The 18,986-nt window shown below is 32.8% G+C and overlaps 1 long non-coding RNA gene across 1 annotated transcript; it reads left to right on the top strand.

Annotated features, from left to right (window-relative positions):
* The first annotated feature begins 16,181 nt into the window (after positions 1 to 16,181).
* LOC126660682 (uncharacterized) lies at positions 16,182 to 18,656 on the top strand. Its single transcript, XR_007635424.2, has 3 exons — positions 16,182 to 16,508; positions 18,020 to 18,094; positions 18,554 to 18,656. It is a non-coding gene; the product is annotated as an uncharacterized LOC126660682 (long non-coding RNA).
* Positions 18,657 to 18,986: the final 330 nt, after the last annotated feature.

Genomic DNA, 18,986 nt, shown 5'->3' with positions numbered 1-18,986 from the left:
TTAGCCAATTAGGGACTAAACTGTACTTTAGCCAATTTGATATTCTAAATCAAATTAATTACTTTTGTTTATAACTAAAACAAAATATAAAGTTACTAACCAAAAACTTACTTAAATAAGTTTTTTTTTTAAAAACATTTAAGGGTTAAATTGTAATTTAGCCAGTTTTCATGCCAAATTGATATTCGAAACTAAATATAATTACCTGAGTAATTGTATTAGCTTAAATTGTAAAATAACTATCGTTTATAATATATTAGTTATAAATCAAAATAAAGTCCAAATTATTATCAAAACAATACGCAAAATAACTTGAGAGATTTATTAGGTTCAAGCAAAACAAAATGGTGATCATATTAGCCATTTAACCATCTCCTTCATATCCAATAAAAAGAATAATAGCTCTGCGGCATAAGGAATAAAATGATGTATAACTTTTCATGGTGGGCTACATGTTATAAATTTGTCCAATTAAATCTAAAAGAAATATTGGCAACCTGATTAACTTTTCAAACAAATATGAATTAACAAACTAATCATCAAAATGCCGTCCCCAGTGGCAATATCCAAAGCACAACCAATTACACAAAATCAAAAGAATAATAGCCCAATCTAAGAGTCATGAAACTATATATACTCCTAACAATATATAAATCTCAAACGTAATAGAGATATAGAGAATACCGTGAGACGAAGATAGAGAGCCGAAATTGATGTTCTGTTTTTTTTTCTTCGGTGTTGTTTTTTTTATTAAGATAAAAATAGCTAAGAGTCCTTATATGCACCTAGTTAGATTAGAGTTTTGTGAAAAAAATACAATTACAAGCTTACCTTTTATAAACATTTTATTAATAATTTTATTTTTTTTATCTAAAAAATCAAGCTTACCCTTTATAAATATTTTATTAATAATATTAATTTTAATCTAAATGAAAAATCAAACTGATTTATTTTTAAATACACATTTTAAAAATTAAAATTCCTCCTCGCATGACAAAAAAAATCTCACTGACGCATACCTATTTAATTTTAAAGGCCAAGGTGGATCCCCTAGGCTTAAGACACATAAAACAAGTCAAATGACATACCAAAAGTCACACGAGCCAAAACTCGATTTCGAGAAATCAAAACGATATTAGAAAGTTCCCCAGAACCAACCAGAAAAATACAAGGTGTTACATTCTCCCTAACTAAAAAACAAAATCGTCCTCGATTTTAACACAAAACAACCCATGTAAACATATCATAAATTATCTGTTGTCCGAACAAAACACACATGTAACAAACGTAAAAATACTTAAATATGGAACCCAAAGTAATCAAGAAAAGCCATAACAACATTTATGCATTACGAATTCTATCTCTCAAGTACATTCCTCAACCAAGTAATCACCAAACCAAAACCATATATCAAGTTAAGCCCTATTGAGTTTCATTTAAAATATAATCTGGAAACCTTTTCAAATCATTTTGTAAAACAACTTAAAAGAAAACAAAATGGTACTTAGCCGAGTCAACCAATACATCGAAGCTTAAATCACGTGTCGGGCGACCCAAGTCTAACCCGATCCAAGAGAACCACAATATAAACCAATATTTAAAATCCGAAAATTCATATTATAAAACAACATGAAGTTTGAATAGCAACGGAACTCAACATTACTTAACTAGTGAACAAATTTCATTTATCGAACAATCGTAAACGGTCACAAAACCAAAATGCTACCTTCCCCTTAACATAAATAATAATAATAATAATAATAATAATAATAATAATAATAATAATAATAATAATAATAATAATAATAATAATAATAATAATAATGATGATAATAATAATAATAATAATAATGATAATAATAATAATAATAATAATAATAATAATAATAACACCATTTCTAGGTGAAACCAAACGAGGTAATACAACTCTCTCACATAAAACCCAACTGAATCACTTAGGATAAACAAATCGAGCCTCGAATTTCAAATCTGAAACTGATTCACAATAAGCAGTCACAAATCACATATATGCACAAATTTCTGATCCTAACATCTTGGTGCTCCAACTATTACTCGATCAACGCAATTTGAATAAACAATAAATTTCCAATTAAGAGTCACAATTACTCTGTATTGGAGTGGCTTTCAAAACCAGCTCAAATCTTATCGATTATATAATCCTCAATGTCAAAGCGCAAGGTCAAGCCCTAAGCTTAACTATAATTCTTACAATTTTAAACTCGATCGTCTCAACAGGAAAACCGAAAACACAAGTTGATAAAATCTTATGTTCTAAAACTTCTACTTTCTTCCACTTATAATAAGTCAACAACAAAATAATCGATAACAAAACTCAATTGTCACGACCCATTTTCATGAATCGTGACCGGCGCTAGGGCATGGGTAATGTAGCACCAACACCCGTAGCTAGCCTTTCTTATAACATACAATTTAATTAAACCTGCAGAAAACCAATGCTCGGGGGCAACCGAGACTTCAGCATAAATCTAGCAGTTATAATATTAATTAATTAATATAACATGCTTATCCAATTCTGAGTCTAAAAGTAGGCATAACATAAATAATCCGAATAAAACATATAATATGTCAGAGCATTATAACTAGTCAGACTAATCCGACAAACAACTGTAATAATAATAAAGACGTCTAGTCAACTACTGCGGTCTAAGAATAAAATAGTTTGATAGTTCTACTAAAATAAATGGAACCTCCGAGGAAAAGTAAATGCGGAGATCACCAGACTCTCTCAGATCATAACCCTGGGAAAAATTGGGAAAAACAACGGGGTCAGATATACTGAGATGAGTTTATACCACTATCTACATTTATTAAGTGGAAAACCTTTAAAATTGTTTAAAACACTTCATAACGATATTACGAATAATAGTTGGAACCCTAATCCACAATTCTAAATAATAACCATAATCCAACAGGTCTGGTCCCGAGAGCTGAGCTACACCAAGTTACCACTGACCACACTTATACCAGAGTCCCGAGAGCTGAGCTACACCGAGTTACTCTACTTGGTCCTGAGAGCTATGCTCACACCGAGTTACCACATTACCATAATTACCTTTCCCAGATCATTACCGGTGCGCACGCAGTCCTAATGATGCCCATTAGGTAGCATGTTCCAACTAGAAGCCATAATATAAAAACAGTTCGAAATATACGTACAGTATATATATTTAATATCAAAATAACAATTTACTTAATAAAGCGGTAAATAGTAAGTACAAACTCACTGCTTGCTAATCCACGTGAAATACCGGCAAGCAACTAACTCTGGTTCGCCTCTGAAGCACGAACAGTAGACGAGTCTAGACAAATAAAATAATTATTAAAATCAGACCCTAACTCTAAAGAGTACTAGACACCACATAGGACTAGCACGAATAACACGTCGGAATAAACAATCCAAAGCACACACACAAATAATACCCATTAGGTAAATAAAGCCCAATTTAAATAAGTCTATTGAGTTCTCGCTTAAAATTCAATTTATAAATATTATTTAATAACTTTAAATAATAAATAATTTCCAAATAGTGGGTCAGCCGAGTTACCAATAACTACCAAGCTAACCTCACTGGTCGGGTGACCCAAGTCTAACCCGACTCAAAACAATTATCAAATATAAACCCAAGTTTATATTTATAAAATAAATTAGCAAAATAATAATCCATTTTAAAAGCGGAACTCAATAACTTCAATTCTAAGTAACCCAAGTTACAAATCAAAAACTTAATCATTTTAAGTTAATAAAAGTTTAGGGACTAAATTGTACTTTTGCCAATTAGGGACTAAATTGTACTTTAGTCAATTTGATATCCGAAATCAAATTAATTGCTTTTCTTTATAATTAAAACCAACTATAAAGTTATTAACCAAAAATCCACTTAATTAAGTTGTAGAATAAGTTTAGGGGCTAAATTGTAATTTAGCCAACTTTTGACAAAACGACATTTGAAGGCAAATATAATTACCCGTGTAATTATATTAACTTAATTTATGGTTATCTATCGTTTTCACTATTTAATTTATATTCAAAAATAAAACCCAAGTTATTAGTTTCAAGTTTAACCTTAAGGATTAATTTGTTTTAAGTAAAAGACTTTGGTGATCATAAAGGTTATTTGACCATCCTTTCCATTCAAACTACCCTTAATCCCCGCCAACATGAAAGCCTTCCAAACACCATTTTTGCTACTGTGATATCCTTAAACAAGAATTCAACCTCAAACTTAATCAATCTATATCCTTAAACATAACCTAACCCATAACTCAAAATCATAAGAACAACACTTATGTTTAAGTTTTATCAATACCCATTAATTAACATCACACGGAAACGAACTAAACGAAACCGAGACGAAGCACAACTGAGATTCAACGATTTGCCTACCCAAAATATAGAGACTAAACAACATGAATCAACTAAAATCATGGCCTAAGTAAAAGAAACCATCGGCAGTAACAAAGAAATAAGAAACAGATTACACAAAGCTTTAGAACGGAAACCGTACGGCGATTGAAACGAGATCGATTACGTACCGTTTAACAAAACCGAGATAGGGAATCGAAGGTACGGGAGTCTAGAACGTCTGGGATCAAACGGAATCAGTTTCGATCTAGAAACGAACAAGAACGACTCAAATTACGCAAAGCCGTTCAAAAGCAAAATCTGAAATTAAAAGCAATTATAAACACTTACTGAACAGCGATCTTTGGAGGATGATTACGGATTCAATACTCAGCGAAAGAACAAAAGGAAAACGGCTAGGGTTTATTTGCAGCGTGATCTAGGTTTTTCGTTTAGAAAGCGTTTATAAATAACGAGAGGAACTAGGTCGAAAATGAGCGCGAAGTGGGCTAGATGAAAGGCTCGAATGGGCTGCTACAATTCTCGAACGAGACTCAACCTTTTAGGCTGAGTCCCGTTCGGGAATCCTGGTCTCGTACGAGACCAGGCCTGAAAATCATGGGTCTCGTACGAGACCTTGTGGTTTCGTACGAGACACATGTGAAATCCCCTTTTTTTTTCTTTTTAAATAATAAAAAAAATTGAACCAATAAATCAACCCCAATCCGAACCAACTTGAATCAAACCGCTATCATCGAAGTTATTTCAAAACGATCGGAAAATTGTCGGAATTTATCAAAAAAATAAATGTAAAAATTTTACGGGATATTACATCAATAAACTTCTGATAATATTTCGGTTCCAAAACAAACATTATAAAAACAATCTAATCCTAACGATTAGTACCAATTCGATAATACCCTTAAATTGTGAATCATAAAACACAAAAACTCATATCGCAATTTAAAGAAAAGCGAACCTCTTTCATGATAACAAAAATTTTCTATATCAGTGATAAACAATATCCATCAAATGATTATTCCAATCACTCAGAAACATAACGCCACGACTATACTGAACACTGACTGCATCTGGCAACTCAAAATTTTTATCTCTCACAACAATTGTTCAACCATGATCAAAACGATATACAAACATTACAATAACACCATCAATTAACAAAATCGATCAACCAATCATGGTTGTCGAAACCTATTAACCGCGATTCCGGATTCTCAAATCAACTATCTCGTATAACCAAATCAAACTCAAATCCTCAAAATTATTCGATCAATTTACTATAACCTCGTATACAACGAATGATCAATATGACCCATCTACTACGACCGGATTGTTAGTTATGCTCAAAACCAACCCATGAGGGTATAAAATCTTTTAATACAAAACATTTATATACAAAAAAAATTCCCACCCTGTTTAAAAGACTCTACGTCTTACACCTCCTTTTACATTTAACATCGAAATATCTATACCGTTGAAAAACCATCGGTTTTACAAACCCTTGAGAATTTTTAAAATATCCACATTTTGAATCTGAATTTTTTACTTTTAATACATTTACAAATTTATAAAACAGTTCAACTTTCAAAATTTATGTTCTCTTAAATCAAACTTGTTAAAACACTTTTTAAATAGTTTATACTTTAAAAGCCAATTGTCGCAAAATCCTCCATATTCAAAATACACATTGATGTTTCAAACATCCCAAAATTTTAAGTCGCTTCTAAATCCTTTCAAACAAAAACACAATTTGAAGAATTTGCTCAAGCGAAAACTTTATTATTCCTTTTGAATCAATTTTCAAAAAATTTCTCCCTTTCCTCAGCAATGTAAATTTCTTGTTTATAAACATACCTTATATCAATACACTAAAATACTTGGACAATTTCAAATCTGAAAAGATAAAGTTTCCTTAAAAAAATATAGTGTATATACACACATGAGCATAATCAACATCCTTAATCGACAAATTCTTAAATCACAAATTGGAAATTATCACTAAAGCCTTCTATTCTGAATCTAATCATACACCACACTTGGTACGACTAATTATCGAGTGAAACCTCAAAATCATTCTTACTTATAACCACAAGATTCTGAAACTACAGACCAATCGCTCACAACGTAAACGTCCAATAATCATCACCATCATCACAGAGTATTTGTCTAGCTACCTTTCAGTAACAGTTTCAAAATCATTTGAAATCCAACAACTTTATAAATCACAATGTCACTCGCGAGTTCGTTTCAACACATCTTTCCCAAAACACTTTATCGATAAAATCCATTTTACATAATTGTGCGCCAGGGTGACGACATCTCTCATCCCCAAGGAGTTGCATCCAACCCTAATCATTTCTATGCACGTGATGAATGTACTATTATTCATGTATCAATTTTTTTGTTTATCTTTTATTTAGTGAACATACTCAGTGCTCAATGCAATCCTACTCGTGACATTCAAAATGCATGTTCATGATATGTCTGGGCACAATTACGTGTTGAAAATATATCAAATATTTTAGCAAATCAATCTTTGAAATCCATTTCCCAATAAAACATTTGCTAGACGTTACACTCTGTGAGATGTGCACTCGATAACCTCAAAATATTCCTCAACTCCGTACTTGCAACCTATCAAATATCTGATGCTATACAGCAACTCCTCCTAATAACTTCATTACAACTCTACTATAAAAAGTATCTAACTAACCTCAATCCAGACTGAGCATGTCCAAAGAAAATAGCACATAAAATACGTTCCTATGAAAGTTACCGCCAGCTCTTGCATCGCATCCTCAGACTTGATGGAAATACCAGTGTATTAATACACTGGTCTATCTTCTCGGTTCAGAGTTTTCAATATCTAATCTAGGATAATCAGATATCATCAGCCAATCCGAGGGAATACTTCCCTCGTATTCCTCGATATCAAAACCCGAAGGTTTCGATCCACGAAACAGAAACAGCAAAACTCTGCGCAACCCTAAACCAAACAAAGGAAACAAGATCTAAAGGAAGGTCTTACTCAAAGGTCAAACTATACATCGAGGTAAGCCAACCATAACCACGTGATTAAGTCATCTCACGTGCTACTCCGCACGAACAGACAAAACAAAAACAATCAACTTAGTCCCACAGACAAGCGAATCATATTACGTATATTAGTTCTAAAAGTAACCAAATTTGTAAATTATAAACCACGCAATCATGCCATTCAGCAAAATGACTTAATCATTCTTAAAGACAAACATTAAGACATGCTACAACAAGCTTGAATCTTTGTATCAAAAAAAACTTGCAATAATATCATCTCTTAAGAATACACTTCAAAAATCATTTTGAAATTTGAAGTCAATTATAAAATTTCCAATCTTTTAGTTGAGCCCCACCGTTAAAACAAAATCACTATCTTTAAAAGTCACTTTTTATAATCAATTGTTTTAAAACGAATACCCAAGTATCTAAAACCATAAAATCATCGAGCTAGCCGAGTCATTACAACTACCAAGCTTAACTCCTATGTTTGGGTGACCCAAGTAGAACCCAAAGCACCCGTTTATAAAACGCATTCAAAATATTTGTAAATCCGAAAAAAAATTAAATAAAATTTTCATCCTTTTAAAATTTGGGAGCTCAACTTAAACCAATCGCTAAACGATAATTTAAAACTCAAGTGAGAAATCTTTGATTTCAAACAGCCATTCCGTAAATCCCAAAAATTTAAAATGATGACATATTACAACTTGATAAAATTATTTCAACGTTAAATTCTTAAAACAATGGCTCATCTCATAAAATATCATTTTGAAATCATCGCTTGTTAACACCAAACCAAACATAATATTTCCAAATACAAGAATTTCTTTTTACTGGTAACCCAACAAAAAATCAAACTTCTTAAAAATTTAAAAGCAAACTTCCTTTATAATTCTGTGTCGAAACACAAATCAGATAAAACAGATGTTCTCCATGAAAATTTTAAAACAACATGTGGTCAAACAATTTATGACCACCAAAACACGTTTTACGATTTGACCCAAAATTTAGGTTAACGCCTAAATATCCTCATAGGTGCTAACGTATATAGCACCCAGCAATTACGGCCAAATCCAAATTGTACTACATATAATTCATCGTTATTTAAAACCATTAATGGCATAAAACCAAAGTTTTTCAAACAACATCTTACCCAAGTATGAATTTAGAAAAATTTACCAAACTATGATTTCCCGAGAAATCGAAAACAGTTATAATCACCCAAGTGAAATAATCTCAACATGATAAAACACAGCAAGTAACATCCAAGTGAAATTAATTGTCAATCATAACATCAACACTAAATAAAGACTGACAGACATCACCTATATGATGTAGGCTGAAAGTTTGAAAACAAATGATGACGTTTTAAAAGACAAGACACGAATCCTAATTCCGCAGTAGTTCCTAAGACACGACACCACTTATCATGCCAAAACACATATCAAATAACATGCATAAGGCCTTGGTTTGAAACCAAAGCTCTGATACCAAGTTTGTCACGACCCATTTTCATGAATCACGACCGGTGCTAGGGTATGGGTAATGTAGTACCAAAACCCGTAGCTAGCCTTTCAATTGACATACAATCACATAAACCTGCAGAAAAACCAATGCTCGGGGGCAACCGAGACTTCAATCTAAATCTAGCAGTTATAATATTCAACAGTTAATATAACATGCTTATCCAATTTCAAGTCTAAAATAGATTTAACATAAACCAATTTAAATAATATAACATGCCAAAGCAATATAACTAGTCAAACCAATCCGACAAAACTATAATAATAATAAAGACGTCTAGTTACTACTGCGGTCTAAGAATAAAACAGTTTTACAGTTTATCAAAAATAAATGGAACCTACGAAGAAAAGTAAATGCAGAGATCACCGGACTCTCTCAGATCATAACCCTGGGAAAAATTAGGAAAACAACGGGGTTAGATATACTGAGATGAGTTTATACCACTATCTACATTTATTAAGTGGAAAACCTTTAAAACTGTTTAAAACATTTAATAACGATATTACAAATAATAGTTGGAACCCTAATCCACAATTCTACATAATAAACATAATCCAATGGGTCTGGTCCCGAGAGCTGAGCTACACCGAGTTACCACTGACCACACTTTACCATATCTAGAGTCCCGAGAGCTGTGCTACACCGAGTTACTCTATTTGGTCCCGAGAGCTATGCTCACACCGAGTTACCACATTTCCATATTTACCTTACCCAGATCATTACCGGTGCGCACGCAGTCCTAATGATGCCCATTAGGTAGCATGTTCCAACTAAGAGCCATAATATAAAAACAGTTCGAAATATACGTACAGTATATATATTTAATATTAAAATAACAATTTACTTAATAAAGCGGTAAAGAGTAAATAGAAACTCACTGCTTGCTAATCCACGTGATAACCGGCAAGCAACTAATCCTGGTTCGCCTCTGAAGCACAAACAGTAGACGGGTCTAGACAAATAAAATAATTATTAAAACAGACCCTAACTCTAGAGAGTACTAGACATCACATAGGACTAGCACAAATAACACGTCAGAATAAAACAATCCAGTAGGTAATAAAGCCCAATTAACACAAGTCTATTGAGTTCTCGCTTTAAAATCCAATTCACAAATATTATTTAAAAATCTTTAAATAATAATTAATTTCCAAATAGTGGGTTAGCCGAGTTACCAATAACTACCAAGCTAACCTCACTTGTCGGGTGACCCAAGTCTAACCCGACTCAAAACGTTTATCAAATATAAACCCGAGTTTATATTTATAAAATAATTTCACAAAATAATAATCCTTTTTAAAAGCAGAACTCAATAACTTCAATTTCAAGTAACCCAAGTTACAGCCCAAAAAATCTAATCATTTTAAGTTAATAAAAGTTTAGGGGCTAAACTGTACTTTAGCCAATTAGGGACTAAACTGTACTTTAGCCAATTTGATATTCTAAATCAAATTAATTACTTTTGTTTATAATTAAAATAAAATATAAAGTTACTAACCAAAAACTTACTTAAATAAGTTTTTTTTTTAAACATTTAAGGGTTAAATTGTAATTTAGCCTGTTTTCATGCCAATTTGATATTCGAAACTAAATATAATTACCTGAGTAATTGTATTAGCTTAAATTGTAAAATAACTATCGTTTATAATATATTAGTTATAAATCAAAATAAAGTCCAAATTATTATCAAAACAATACGCAAAGTAACTTGAGAGATTTATTAGGTTCAAGCAAAACAAAATGGTGATCATATTAGCCATTTAACCATCTCCTTCATATTCAACAAAACGAATAATAGCTCTGCCGCATAAGGAATAAAATGATGTATAACTTTTCATGGTGGGCTACATGTTATAAATTTGTCCAATTAAATCTAAAAGAAATATTGACAACCTGATTAACTTTTCAAACAAATATGAATTAACAAACTAATGATCAAAATGCCGTCCAAGTGGCAATATCCAAAGCACAACCAATTACACAAAATCAAAAGAATAATAGCCCAATCTAAGAGTCATGAAACTATATATACTCCTAACAATATATAAATCTCAAACGTAATAGAGATATAGAGAATACCGTGAGATGAAGATAGAGAGCCGAAATTGATGTTCTGTTTTTTTTCTCGGTGTTGTTTTTTTTATTAAGATAAAAATAGTTAAGAGTCCTTATATGCACCTAGTTAGATTAGAGTTTTGTGAAAAAAATACAATTACAAGCTTACCTTTTATAAACATTTTATTAATAATTTTATTTTTTTTATCTAAAAAAAATCAAGTTTACCCTTTATAAATATTTTATTAATAATATTATTTTTAATCTAATTGAAAAATCAAACTGATTTATTTTTAAATACACATTTTAAAAATTAAAATTCTTCCTCGCACGACAAAAAAAATCTCACTGACGCATATCTATTTAATTTTAAAGGCCAAGGTGGATCCCCTAGGCCCAAGACACATAAAACAAGTCAAATGACATACCAAAAGTCACACGAGCCAAAACTCGATTTCGAGAAATCAAAACGATATTAGAAAGTTCACCAGAACCAACCAGAAAAATACAGGGTGTTACAATAAACCCGAGTTTATATTTAGAAAACAAATCAATAAAATAATAATCCATTTTAAAAGCGGAATTCAATAACTTCGATTTCAAGTAACCCAAGTTACAACCCAAAAACTTAATTAAATAAATCTTATAAAAGTTTAGGGACTAAATTGTACTTTAGCCAATTAGGGACTAAACTGTACTTTTGCCAATTAGGGACTAAATTGTACTTTAGCCAATTTGATATCCGAAATCAAATTAATTATTCGATATCAATTTACTAATTCATATTTTAATCAAAAACCAACAGTTATCTAATAGATAAAATTTTACTTAAATAAGTATTTTAAAAACTTTAGGGGCTAAACCGCAATTTATTCAAATTGACATTACAATTAAAATTACATATAATTACCCGAGTAATTATATTAATTTAAGTTATAAAAATTTACATATACAAATTGTCTATTTAAAATCAAAGTTATTATTGAAACAAAATGGAATTAACTTAAAGGATTTATCAAGATTAAGCAAAAAGGAATTGTGACTATATTTGCCATTTAACCATCTCTTTGATTGATTAACGGATTATCAAAACCAAATCTTATATTCTACTCCATATCAACTCAACACATACGGCAATTTCTTAACATAATCAATTCTTGAACTTTAAATCACAACACATCAATGGCTCTCCAACAATAAACACCAATTCAAGGCCTAACAATCAAGCACAAGATCAAGAACTCATAGCCTAGCAATCGGCAGAAAATAGAGCAAGGTTACAGTGAACCGAAATGTGTAGAACGAAGTACCGTTATCGATTTCAAAAACGTAAGGTTCGTAGAGATCGTCGGATCTACAAGAATTGACAAGAACAACTCGATGAGGTTGAAATAGCAAGCTAGAAGTCAAGGATTATTCGGCAGTAAAGAGAGTTACAAAACGTGACCGTAATCGCAGCTCAAGCCAAGAGATTTACGTACCGCCTTGAATTATAACGAAGCTCAGTGATTCCGGAGACAAAATGAATCGATTTGGACGTGAAGTTATATTGATACGCAAGCTAATCAATGAACACCATGAGTTACGAGCGGCAAGACGATATCGTATGTAACATAAAGAGTATAGGTGAAGAGCTTACCGAATTGAGATTGTTTGAATGATGAATGATGAAGTTTTAGATTGATCTTGTGAGGGTGGCGGCTGATGGTGTTTAGAAGAGGGAAATTTAGGTTAGAAGAATTGAAAAAAACGTGAAAGAGTTGGTTATATAGGGGGAGGAAAAACTCAGGCTGCACGCAGCCAACCAAGGTCTCGTACGAGACTCACAGTCTCGTATGAGACACAAGAAAATGTGTAGGGTCTCTTACGAGACTCCTGTTCTCGTACGAGACCTATCGTTTTGTCTAAGGGTCTCGTTTGAGACCCTTAGGCAAAACAATAATTAATCCTTTTTTTTATATTTAAAATAAAACAAACAAATTTAAAAACTTTAACCAATCCAAATTTGGACAACAAACGAAAACACCGAAATCGAAAACGATTCGAATTTGTACTAAAAACTCATCGGAAGATTTTAGACATTTTTACGGGGTATTACATTCTCCCCAACTAAAAAAAATATTCGCCCTCGAATTTAAACACAAACAAATAAACATCACAACATAACAAGCACCGAAACAATAAACTAAAACACATACACAACGATACACGTACCTTAAGGAAAGAGGAAAGGGTAACGTTTCCGCATATCGGACTCCGTCTCCCAAGTCCACTCCTCAACAGAATGATTCCGCCACAGAACTTTGACCATCGGAATCTCCTTGTTCCGTAACCAACGCACTTGCGTATCTACAATCTCAACTGGTTGTTCCTCATAGGACAGCTCCTGGTCAATCTCAACGCTCTGAGGCACAATCACATGTGAAGGATCTGAGATGCACTTCCAATCCAGGATGCACTAAAGACATGTCTGGCGGCAGAACCAGACGATAAGCCACACTTCCAATCCTCTCTGAAATCTCATATGGACCAACATACCTCGGTGCCAACTTCCCCTTGACACCAAAACGAACCACGGTCGCGATTCATGAAAATTGATCGTGACATAGGATTCTCGAACGAGAATCCATTTTTTAAGGCCTGGTCTCGTTCGAGACCAGGGGTTCTCGAACGAGAACCAAGCCCAAATGGGCTGTTCTCGTTCGAGAACACAGCAGCTCCCTTGAGCCTTTCATTCGGCCTACTTCGCACTCATTTTCGACCCGTTTCCTTTCGTTATTTAAAGTCGACTTCTAAACAGAAAACCTACATCACGCTGCAAATAAACCCTAGCCATTTTCCTCTTGTCCATTCGTTGAGTATCGAAGCTGTTATCGTCCTTCAAAGTCGCTGCCTTGGTAAGCTTCCTTATTTCACTTGAATTCAGTTTTAACAGTTGAACGGCATTACGTAATTTAGATCGTTCTTGCTCGTTTCTAGATCAAAATTGTTTCCGTTTGATCTCAGACGTTCTAGACTCACGTATCTACGATTCCCCATCTCGATTTCGCAAAACGGTACGTATTCGACCTCGTTTCAATCGCCGTACGGTTATCGTTTTGAGTTTGTTCTTTCACTGTTCTTGCTTGAATAGTTTCTGCCGATCATTTTCTTTTCCTTTTGTTCATGATGTTCCTTGTTTTATAGCTATGAATCCATTGGGTATGACTAGTGGTTAATAGTTAAAGCTTAGGATTGAGTTATGCCATCGTTCTCGCTTGAATTGTTATGGCCGATTCTAAATTCTTTTTGCTGTTAACATTTTAAATGTTTGGTGGTTTGCCTAAGTTGAATTTCTGGACTGATTCTATGCCATGTGATCATGCTATAAATAGTTTGTGATTTAAGTTGTTCTTGGTTTAAGTTTTGATTCAGAAACTTAGATTTTGGGTATGGAGGAAGGCTAGGCAGGGTATGCTTCTTTTGAATTGGAGATGGTGGTCAAATGTCCCTTTTGATCATCTAATTGTTTTGTTTGAATCAAATAAATCCTTAATGTTAAACTTTACTTAATAGCTTGGTTTTTATTTTGATTTATAAATTAAATATTGAAAACGATAATTATTTATTATTAAGTTAATATAATTACTCGGGTAATTATAATTGCCTTCAAATGTCGTTTTGTCAAAAGTTGGCTAAATTACAATTTAGTCCCTAAATGAGTTTTATAGTTCATTTAAATAAGTTTTTGGTTAATAACTTCATATTTTATTTTAATTATAAACAAGAACAATTAAATTGAATTCGGATATCAAATTGGCAAAGGTACAATTTAGTCCCTATTTGGCTAAAGTAAAGTTTAATCCCTAATTTGGTTAAAGTACAGTTTAGTCCCTAAACTTTTATAAACTTAAAATGGTTAAGCTTTGGTGGTAACTCGGGTTACTTGAAATTGAAGTTATCGAGTTCTGCTTTTAAAATGGTTTATTATTTTATGGAATTATTTTATAAATATAGACTCGGGTTTATATTTGATAAACGTTTTGAGTCGGGTTAGACTTGGGTCACCCGACAAGTGAGGTTAGCTTGGTAGTTAATGATAACTCGGCTAACCCACTATTTGGAAAATTATTTATTATTTAAAGATTATTAAATAATATTTATAAATTGGATTTTAAGCGAGAACTCAATAGACTTGTATTAATTGGGCTTTATTACCTATTGGGTATTTTTGTGTTAATTTGGTTTGTTTTATTCCGACGTGTTATCTGTGCTAGTCCTATGTGTTGTCTAGTACTCTCTAGAGTTAGGACATGTTTTAATTCTGATTTATATTGTCTAGACCCGTCTACTGTTCGTGCTTCGGAGACAAACCAGGATTAGTTGCTTGCCAGGTTATCACGTGGATTAGAAAGTTGTGAGTTTGTACTTACTATTTACCGCTTTATTAAGTAAATTGCTATTTTAATATATAAATATATATTGTATGTATATTTCGAACTGTTTTTCTATTATGGCTTTTAGTTGGAACATGCTACCTAATGGGTATCATGAGGACTGCGTGCGCACCGGTATTGATCTAGATAAGGTATGTGATATGTGGTGGTAACTCGGTGTGAGCATAGCTCTCGGGACCAGTAGAGTAACTCGGTGTAGCTCAGCTCTCAGGACTCTGGTCATGGATTAAGAGTGGTCGGTGGTAACTCGGTGTAGCTCAGCTCTCGAGACCAGGCCAATTGGATTATGGTTATATTTAGTATTGTGGATTAGGGTTCCAACTATTATACGTAATGTTTATATTAAATGTTTTAAAAGGGGTTTTAAAGGTTTTCCACTTGATAAATGTAAATAGTGGTATGAACTCATCTCAGTATATCTGACCCCGTTGTTTTCCCAATTTTTCCAGGGTTATAATTTGAGCGAGTCAGCTGCTCTTCGATTCTTTATTTCCTCGGAGGTTTTATGTAATATCCCATATTTGTTTTTAGAATATTCCGTGGAGTTTCTGGTAATAATTGAAGTCGTATACGGATTCGTGGTTCGCTTTGCGTTCGATTTGTGTTGAGTTGGTTTGGTCTATGAATTATTTAGCCCATGCAAAGTAGAGTCCATGCAAATGATTAGGCCCATGCAAGTATTAATTTGGTCATGGAAATTGGCAGTAGCGTAAGGACTGCATTGTTCTTATTTGCCTTACTTATTTATGTTTTTTAACCCTATTTTTATTCCCCTATTTAAGTAATGTTTCTTACCCTATTTACTTCCTTTGCTTCTCATAAACCCTAGCCGTCATCCTTAACAAATTCACTAAGAATATTCTCTCCAAATCCCTTTCAAATTCGTGCAGAAATCGGTAAGTTTTTATCTCTAATTTTTTAGTTTGTTCTATATCGACATTTTCGTTCTCTGATCCGTTCTTATTCGTTTTGGCACGAATCGAGATCCGTTTGTTTGATGCCTTAGTACCTCAGTGCTCTTCGATTCTACGCTTGAAATTTGTTATTTGGTACGTTAATCTCTCCGTATCACGAGCCGTCGTTTTATCGTTTTGAATGTTAATTGGCTGCTGCTGTTCTTGTAATTTTCTGCCGATGATCTCTTTGTCTCTAATGATATTCATGTTGTTCCTAAGACGCTTAACTGAGCTATAACCGGTCATAACATCTTGGTTTTGCTTTGTTTAATTTACTAGTTTGTTTGGCTTGCTCTTGCTGGGTTCGTTTTCATTATTTGAGTAGTTTTTCTCTTAGTTTGTTGCGGCTGTGTTCTTGTCAATTTTGCTGACCAACGGGTTCTTAATTTCTGAGATTTTCTTTTATGTTTCCCTAAGGCTAGGACAGTAGGTGTTTGATCTCTTGGCTATAAGTAGTGATCAATTCTTTAGTTTTCTAGCTTCGTTACGGTTTTGGTTGTTGGACAAGAAGATTAACGTTGCTCTTAACTTTGGCTTTAACATTTTAATTTGGTTACTGTTGTTTGGATTGCCATGCAATGAGGTGCTTGGCTTTTTCGTTTTTTCTTTTCTTTTCTTTTGGCTAGTGGCGGATATTGCGTTGCTTCAAATGACAGTAGGAATTTTTACAATGTGTTATTCATATCTGTTGATTTCTCAATTTAATGTGGTTGCATGGTTTTGTGTTGGGTGCCTTGTATTGTTCATTAATTATATTAGTTTTAAGTGGCCATTTTTCAAATTTGTTTGGAATTAATTATGATTGGTTTGATTTCATGTGAATACTTGTCACTGTTTTAATTTGGAGAATATGTTTAGTTGCTCAAATTTGATATTGGATTATTTTGTTATTGGTTGATACTTAATTATGAGTAATCAAAGAATATTAATTTATTTTAATTGCCGATTAAAACTAAACTTCCGAATATCATTTCGATTTCACAAGTGAAAATAATGTTAATTCGATTATGATAAAAAAAATTATTAGATTATTATTATAGTCGAGAAACGATATTTATATTTAATCTTTTAATTAGATATTTACTCGGGCAATTATTATTTTGGGAATTTTGACTTAGTATGCCAAATTGATTAATTTATAAATTTTCTTTTAATTTATTTAGTTAAGTTTTTCCGGTAACTAATGGTTATTTTTGTTTAAAGATATTGAGTTCTGCTTTCAGTTATAAATTATCATTTTATCAAATCATATCTTGAAAATATAAACTATTATTTATATTTGGATAAAATGGTTGGGTCGGGTAAAACTGAGGTCACCCGACATGTGAGGTTAGCTTGGTAGTTATCGGTAACTCGGCTAACCCACTATTTAGAAATTTCTTGTTTTATTATTTAATAATTATTTTAAATAATATTTTATGAATTGGATTTTAAAAAGCGGAAACTCAATATACTTGGCTTGTTTATGTTTTGTTAATTATCTGAGTATTGTGTTTACTCTGGATTGCTTTACCTTGATTTCTTCTTTGTGCTAGTCCTATGTGGTGTCTAGTACTCTCTAGAGTTAGGGTCTGTTTTTAATTATGATTTTATACCTTGTCTAGACTTGTCGATTGTTCGTACCTCAGAGGCGAACCAGAGTTAGATTACTTGCCAGGTTTCACGTGGAAAAGCAAGCAGTGAGTTTATATCTCTATTTACCTCTTTATTAAGCAATTATTATATTTTGAATATATATATATATATATATATATGTATAAACAGCTTTTGAACTGTTGTCGGCATTGTGGATTTGATTTGGAACGTGCTACTCGATGGGCATCATCGGGACTGCGTGCGCACCGGTAATGATTATGGTATTGAGGTAGGTTTGAGATACGTCTCACCTTAGTGAGGGCACCGGTGGAAGATACGTCTCCTGGGCTCACTATTTACTAAGTGGTAGTCGGGGATCGGTTATTGAGATACGTCTCACCGACACGACAATAGATTTAGAATTGTGGTTTAGGGTTTCATTGATAATCCATAATGAAAATGTTTTTATTAAACGTTTTAAAGGTTTTTAACTTAGTAAATGTAAATGGTTATATAAACTCTACTCAGTAAATCTGACCCCGTTGTTTTCCCAAATTTTCCAGGTTTATGATTTGAGCATTGGTCGATCTCCGTTTCTTCATTCTCGGAGGTTCTTTATGTTATTTTCAGAATAAAAGAGTCGAACTGTTTTAAACTCTTAGACCGCAGTAGTAGTATCAGATTATTTTTGTCTTAGTCTTTTACTTATATTTTAGACTACTGTTTGTTGGATAGGTCCAACTATTATTTTATCAGTTTTGGCATGATTATAGTGTTTATGGTATTTTGTATATTGTCATGCTGTCGAAGATTATTTGAGATAAGCGTACTTTAAATATATATTATTTATATGTACTGCTAGATTAGGCTGAAGTCTCGGTTGCCCCCGAGCATGTGGTTTTCTGCAGGTACATTGTTTTAACTGTTTAAGTTGGTTATCCGCAAGGCTTGCTACGGGTTTTGGTACAACCATACCCATACCCTAGCGCCGGTCAC

The sequence above is a fragment of the Mercurialis annua genome, linkage group LG8 (genome assembly GCF_937616625.2).
Source record: "Mercurialis annua linkage group LG8, ddMerAnnu1.2, whole genome shotgun sequence".
NCBI lineage: Eukaryota > Viridiplantae > Streptophyta > Magnoliopsida > Malpighiales > Euphorbiaceae > Mercurialis > Mercurialis annua.
This window is presented reverse-complemented; position numbering and strand designations above follow the sequence as displayed.